Source organism: Camellia sinensis, chromosome 1 (assembly GCF_055761805.1).
Source record: "Camellia sinensis isolate YWXY chromosome 1, ASM5576180v1, whole genome shotgun sequence".
In the NCBI taxonomy this organism is placed as follows: Eukaryota; Viridiplantae; Streptophyta; class Magnoliopsida; order Ericales; family Theaceae; genus Camellia; species Camellia sinensis.
The window spans coordinates 178634593-178642722 of record NC_138961.1 but is presented as its reverse complement, the minus strand read 5'-3'; the positions used below and the strand labels follow the sequence as shown (position 1 = coordinate 178642722).

The following is an 8130-nucleotide window of genomic DNA, read 5'->3' as shown; positions in this document are numbered from 1 at the left end:
ACTTGTTTGGTTTACAAGTTTTGAGAAATTTTTTTGGAAAAATTTGTTTGGTTTGATTTTTTTAAAAAACTTATTTGTAGAGAAAATTTCCCAAAAATTTTTCACAAATACAAACCAAACGAACCCTTAGTCTTTTTAGGAACAGGAACTTCAACTTTTGCCAAACATCCCCACACTTTTAAGTATTTGTAGGAAGGTGATCGACCTTTTCATAATTCATAAGGAGTGCTGTTGGTTTTCTTGTGGGGTATTCTGTTAAGAACATAATCAGCAGACAATATTGCTTCCCCCCCACAAGTTCTGTGGTAAGCCTGAACTTAGTAACATGGCATTCATCATTTCTTTTAGGGTTCTATTCTTCCTTTCAGTAATTCTATTTTGCTGAGGAGAATAGGGTGCTGTAGTTTGGTGAATAATGTCATGTTGTGCACAAAATTCATTTAATGGTGCATCATATTCATCACCCCTATCACTTCTAACCATTTTAATGGTTTTACCAAGTTAATTTTCAACTTCTGTTTTGTAGAGTTTAAACATTTCTAAGGCTTCATCTTTACTTCTAAGTAAATAAACATAACAGTATCTTGTGCAATCATCGATAAATGTTATGAAATACTTTTTGCCTCCTCTAGTTTGAACAAATTTAAGATCACATACATCTGTATGAATTAATTCTAGAGGTTCGATTTTCCTTTCAACCGATTTAAATGGAGCCTTAGTTAGTTTTGCTTCTACACAAATTTCACATTTATGATTAGGATCAATTTCAAACTTTGGTATATAATCCAAACCAATTAATCTACGCAAAGCATCAAAATTTACATGTCCTAATCTGTCATGCCATAAATTTGACTCAAGAATATAAGTAAAAGATGTGTTATTCTTATTCATAGTAACTTTTGGTACAACTATCATTACATTTAATTTGAAGAGACCATCACTCATATATCTCTTACCAACATACATACCACTCTTTGATAATACAAAATTTTCAGACTCAAATACAAGCCTAAAACTATTTTTACTTAATAAAGAGCTTGAAACCAAATTCTTTCAGATGTCAGGTACATGCAGTACGTTGTTGATGGTAAGTTCTTTCCCTGATGTCATCTTCATGATCACCTTTCCTTGTCCAGCCACTGTAGAAGTAGAAGAATTTCCCATGAAAAGTTGTTCACCATTTGCAGCCTCATTGTAGGTAGTGAACATCTTCTTGTTCGCACATATGTGACAAGTTGCTCCAGTGTCAACCCACTACTCCTTGGGATTTCCAACCAAATTAGCCTTAGATACCACAGCAGAGAGATTGATGTCGTTCACCCCGTCAGAGATGTAATCTAGTTCAGTTACATTGGCCTGATTGGTAGTCTTCTTGCTTGTACTTCCGCGATCCTTCTTAGGGCGGCGACAGTCAGAAGCTCGATGTCCAATCTTGCCACAATTATAGCATTTTCTTTTGAACTTCTTGTTGCTATTGTTGTCGCTTTGTTTAGGACCATCTTCAGTAAACTTTCTCTTTTTGTTATGTGGTTAGTGAACTTGTTCAACCACATTAGCCTTGGACTCAATGGGATTTTTCCCATTCCTCTTTTCAGCCTTTCGATTATCTTCTTGAATTCTCAATCTTACAATCAATTCATTCATGGTCATCTCCTTACGTTTATGTTTTAAATAATTTTTGAAATCTTTCTAAGCCGATGGTAACTTTTTCACTAGAGCAGCGACTTAGAAAGACTCGCTAAGAGACATACCTTCTGAATGAATATCATGCAAAATTATTTGAAAATTTTGAACTTGAGAAAATATCGTTTGGGAGTCTACCATAACAAAGTTAAGAAATTTACCGACAACAAATTTCTTCGTGCCGGCATCCTCTGTCTTGTATTTCTTCTCCAAAGAATCCCATAATTCTTTTGCTGACTTCAGAGAGCTGTAAACATTATACAGCATGTTGTTAAGGCCATTGAAGATGTAATTTCTGCATAAGAAATCTGAATGTTTCCAAGCATCTACAGCGGCAACAACTTGCCGATCACTTTCACCTTCTTTAAGTGCTAGAGCCTCTTCATGGAGAAACCAGGCCAAATTTAGAGTTGTAAGATAGAATGGCATCTTCTGCTGCCATCTCTTGAACTCAATATCGTTAAATTTTTCCAATTTTTCTCCATGATTTATTGATACTTGAACATGGTTCTGGATAGGGACCGGTGTTGGTTTAACAATTGGAGTACCACTTCCAGTTGCAGTTTCAGTTGTGGTAGCCATAATATCTGATTACAAAAAATTAGAAAAACAAACCACAAATTAATTTTCTAGTTACTAAAATCAGAAAAATAAAATACCACAATAATTTTCTATAACACCAAATAATATTCTGCAATTGTTAATGACACCAGTATATTACTAATATTCTGCAACTAGTATATTACTACTAGTTGTCAAAGAAAATAGATAGTATATTACTACTATCTGTCAAATAGTTTATAAATACTATTTGTATTTTTCAACCAGAATATCACTTTGTGAAAACACAAAAAATTAAATACAATAAAGATACAAAAAAGTTTCTGTCTTAAGATTGTTGGACAATCTTTACTGTATTTGAAAAATAAATTATGTTATGTACTTAACAACAACTAGAAAACAGAAGAAATAAAGGAAATGAGAGAATTTGTTTGATAACAAAAATCAAACCAAAAAAAAAAAAAACAGATTTTTATTTTGTTACAAAAATAAAATCAAAATCTGATTTAAATAAATAAATAAAATAGAAAATAAATAACCAACTTACTTGATTAATTTCTTGAATAATATTCTGATCAAGTCTAGTGTTAGACACTGTGTCCTTAAGACAGATTCGTCCTCTCCACGGTGCTTTCAGAATGTGGACGTTTATCTCCCAAGATGAAATGATCAACAGCAAACAATAGCAGCACTACAAATTGTTTGCCCAACAAACATACTAAGTGTTTACACTATTTCTCACAGAAATTAAATGCAGCAAAATGCAAAAAATTATAACAGAGGAGAAGTACGAAAATTGTAGTAAAGAAACAAATGAGAGACTTGTCTATTTATAGGAGAATTTATGGTTGTTGGGTTTGAATCAAACAGGTGCAAAACCTATTTGAACGGGTATGATACCTATTTAGTTTGAATAAACAGATACAAATCTGTTGGGTTCATAATTCAAACAGATAAAAATCGTGGGGACCTATTTGGGTGTAGAGAAAAACTGGAACAGTTTAATTCCGGAATTAATTTTAATTCTGAACAGTTGGATAGATTTTATTTTAAAAAATAAAATTAAATCCAAATATTTTTGGCCCAAAAAGATTAGTATTGGGCCGAACAAGCCCAGCCTACCCGACCGGCGGCGGCGGCGCGTACGCGCGTGGTGATTTTTGGCTCCAATGGGTTTAGCCTATTTTGCCCATAACCTCCCTCTCTACAAAACTTGGGTAACCCTTGGGGCACACCCCAAGTTCCAATCCTCTGCCTTATAAACCCGCTCAAAACTTCCCATCAAATCAATGTGAGACAAGTCATTTTCCAAACCTTTATGGATTTGCCACCAAAACTCCATTTCCATGGAGCACACTTTGGCTTCAATTTCCTATTGACTCGATAATGGTTTTGAGCAGCCAAATATACCACGTAAATCATAACACGGCAAAGAACACGTTACCACTTAGACCCGCCAATTTTGGCGTACGAATCCCACCTAAATAATAGACCAAAGTTAGGAAAAAATTTTGTTTTTACCTAGAATTTTTCCAACCATATCTAATAGTTTCGACCATCATATCCTACGAGGCAGACACTAGCGTACCTCTAGCACCCATCAGAAGGCAATGAATCCGTTTTAAGGAAATTGTGTTTCAGTTTGCATCCCTTATTTTTCGTCCTTCAAAGTTTTAAATTTAAACTTTTTTATTGTATATTATTTTGCATGTCCATGTGAATCTGTCTTACAATAAGTTCCATAATGTAATCTAATTCATTCTTATATTTTTAGTTTCGTAATTTATTTTGTATTTCATTCTTTACTTAAAAAAATAAATTTGTTTTGTTATTTCTATTTAATTTTATTTTATATATTTTTCTAGTATTATTATGAAAAAATACCAACAATTTCTATGTGTTAGAGTTGCATTAAAAAAATTTCATCTATGGTGCAATTATTTTTCTTTGTCCCACTAATTTGTAATTTTTTCACATAGAATGATTTGTATTTTAAACAATATTCAAGGGGTATATTTATAATTTACCCTCTCTTTTTTTTTTCAAGTAGACACTGATTTTTTACAAAATAAAAATGTTAAGTCCCGTTTGGTATCATTTATAGCTTTTATGATTATAGATTTTTATTATTTTTGCAAAAATTAAAATAAACTATAAATCTTCTTGGTATAACTATTTATAGTTTATAAAAGAAAGTTGAACCATCACATAATTTTTTTATTATGCAATTATTCAAGATATCCTCAAAAAATTATAATTAAGTGTACGGGGAGCAAATGTTCCGGCAAGCCCGTACTCCTTTCTTCCGAGCTCCGTCTTTGCCCGATCACCTACAAGCCAATAAGGGTGAGCTATCCAGCGGTGTGTGGTCGGAAAAACCCTTCGACGATCAAGTTAGCACACACCTTAGGATAGAGAGAGAGAGAAGAGTGTTTGAGTGTAAGAATTCCTTACAAAAGTGGTCGTGTCTCCCGTATGGGGGGCGCAGACACGCTTATATACCCTCTGCGCCTCATATCCACTCCCAGTCATCGCCTGACACGTGGCTCTGCTATCCCACCTGTCAGCATAAACCTTGCTGAACATCACCTAATCCCAACTGCCTGCCCTCAGTTGGAGCTCGGCAGCCGAGCTTTTCTATCCACGGGCGTGCCGTGCTTCACACCCCAGCACTTCACTGTCTAAGACCAGGGAGGACCGGGCTAGGCGGCATCTCGGCAAAGCCGAGCCCGGGGCGCCTCCTATGGTCGGCCCTCCTGCCGGTCAAACGGTTGCCTCGGCGGACCACGCCTTTCCGGACACAGGTCACTCAGCTTGTCTGGCTTCCACCATCCCCTGATCAAGAAGCTCGGTCCAACCGAGCACTGCCTCCCGAGCACCTTCTTTACGGTCTGGGGCGACATACACTTGACCCAATTTCTGCCCGGCCCAAATTCTGGCAGCCCATCTCCGGGCGGATAGTCGATCATCTCGGCCCCATGCAACATTGGGCTCTCAACTTGTGCGGCCGTTACCTCGGCCCAATTCCAGATCATAAATCCCCCACTCATTAAGGTAAACAGTGATGATTCAAATCTCCACAAATCATCCCCCCTACAATCCCCAATCACTTGTAATTAGTTCAAATAACAAAGAAAAAAAAATATAAATACATCATTGATCCACATCACTTAAGGGTAGTAGGAGTCTCCCCAAAAAAGAGTCTCACACATTTTCTTTTAAGGTAAAAAGATAGAAATTGAAATAAGCTAAAAAAAAATTACTAATTGTATATATCACTTTTTTAAGTCAAATAAGCCGAAAAAGAAAATTAAGTTATAATTTAAAATTGTTGCTGAATGGGACCTTAATTGTATTGAAAAACGTGAATGACTAGCATGTATGGCTCGCCTTTTTTTCTTTTCTTTTTTCTTTTTTTTTTTGACAGAGCTCTCTCCAGCGAGGTTTCTTAAATTGCACCAAGGATCCTCTAGAGTGAAATTTTTCTAAAGTTTCCTAGAGTACTACATTGTGTGGTTGAGATTTACTGGCAAGTCACATCAGAAAAATTGATGTGATTTGCCAGTAAATCTCAACCACACAATGTAACACTCTAGGAAACTTTAGGGAAAAATCACTCTAGAGGATCCTTACTCTCTTAATTGTAGCATTCTGTTGGGTTTTCATGCGCCTGCCACGAGGCTCATATTGATTCAAATCGTATAATATTTAAAATTTATTAAGTATTTTATTTTTATAAAAAATTACATCTTAATTATATCACATTTGTTTCAATAATTTGGCCAAGTTTGATTTGTATTTAAAGATACAAATTTGGAGAAAAAAAAAACTCAAATTTTGTTTGGTTACAAATTTTTTTTAAAAAAAAATTCAAAATTACTTTTTTCTTTATTACACATCAATCAATTATTTTTTCTCTATTCTCTCTCTTTCTTTAACATCTTACATAGTAATCAATCACTTTTTCTGTCACACACATCTATTCAATTACAAATATATATATATATATATATATATAGTTAAATCATTCCAAATTTTAAAACTCTAAAACTATTATCAAAACATATAACCAAACAAATTTTAAAATTTTGTAAATTCTTTCTAGAAAATTATTAGTCAAAATTGTTTCACAAATACAAATCAAACATAACATTTATTTTTAAATTAACAGTTATCGTTGATACAAAGTTAATATGATTAAATGACTATGAATATCCGATCAAGGTAATTTTTTTAAGGATGAATTACTTGACGAGCTGTAAATATTGATTAGTTTGGATCATTAATGTGAATTCCATAGTGGGTGCATGAAGTCTAACAACACACTCCAATCTGATTTTAGACTGGAGAGAAGTTCGGTTTTTTTTGTGTGTTTTTTTATAGGAGTTATTGATACATATAAATCTATATGTATATATATATCTGACATTTTTCTACTTTTTTATTATTATTTTACTTCTTCCATCTTCTTTTTCTTCTTCTTCTTCCTCTTTTTTGCTAAAAGCCAAGTTTGCAAACAAGGCCTTAGACATTTTGAGACTGTTTGGCGCAACTTATTTGAACTGTTTATAACTTTTTGTTCTGAAAAGCTAAGCTAGATTATTTAGTATAGTTTTTATTTATAATTTATTAGGCATAATAGCTCATATAAGCTTTTAAAAAAAATGATATAGGCATAGAATTTCAAAATAAAAAATTAAAAAAAAAGGTTATAAGCACCTCAAATAAGCTGCACCAAACAGCCCCTAAAGCTATTGATGGTCTTAAAAAAAACCAATTATATATATAAATAATATAACGTACTCGATTAAAGTGTTGAGATGGCCGAGTTGGTCTAAGGCGCCAGATTAAGGTTCTGGTCCGAAAGGGCGTGGGTTCAAATCCCACTCTCAACAATTATTTTAAACTAATTTATTGTCAACTCAACAATTGTTTGAAAACATTTTCCATTTTTATTTATTATAAAATAAAACGTATACAATATTAACACTATTTTTTGTTATTTCTGTATTTCATAAATTAAAATTTTATCTGTTAGTTAAGTAGATTATGAAGTTATGAAAAATATATGAATTCAATGTATAAATGGTTTGACAAAATGTGTTTGTTATATTTATACAACTAAACAATTTTCTCTCATATTTTTTTTTTTTTAAATGTTATGAACCAACATATATTTTCTTTGCACAGTCACTCAAGAAACTCTGAAATTGTGTTTGGATAGAATTTGTAAAAATAAAAATACTAAAAAAAAAAAATGGAAAAGTGGGCGAAAGCTTTATTTCATGCACAAATCTATTATATATATATATATATAAATTCAAAATTCTATGATAATTTTTTTTGTACAAATCTAAAATTCGACAGTCAAACTAATTTTATTTGAATAGTGTCTTTGGCTCCAAGCAATTTGGGTGGATATAGGATATTCATTTGTGCAGAATCAACATCAATGAGTGTAATATGAATTCTGGAGAATCAAGATATTTTGATGGAGATAAGAAGTTGCTTGGTAATTTTTTAATTTTAAAGGAATTTTTAATAAGATAGGATTGTAAAGTAGTTAACAGATATTTTTAAGCTAATAATTTTAATATTATTTTAAAATTTAAATTTATTGATTTTAGCAGAGTCCAATGCATACATATAATTGAACAAAACTCAAAACTTGTTTAACAACCAGCAAATAAATGTTTAAATTTAAAGATAAACATAAATAAAATATTAATTTTTTAATATTATTAAGTTTGTATTCAATTTTGCCCATTAATTCAAGTCTTGATAGGTTTTTCATCCCCTTCTTCTTACCCTCAACTTCAGCTTCTTATGATGATGACTACAAAAAGATGCCATTACTTTTTTTGTTTGTCCAAAATATTTGAAAGG

At 32.5% G+C, this 8130-nt stretch overlaps 1 non-coding gene across 1 annotated transcript; it reads left to right on the top strand.

Annotated features, from left to right (window-relative positions):
• The first annotated feature begins 7058 nt into the window (after positions 1-7058).
• On the top strand, positions 7059-7139 carry TRNAL-AAG (transfer RNA leucine (anticodon AAG)). Its single transcript has one exon. It is a non-coding gene; the product is annotated as a tRNA-Leu (tRNA).
• Positions 7140-8130: the final 991 nt, after the last annotated feature.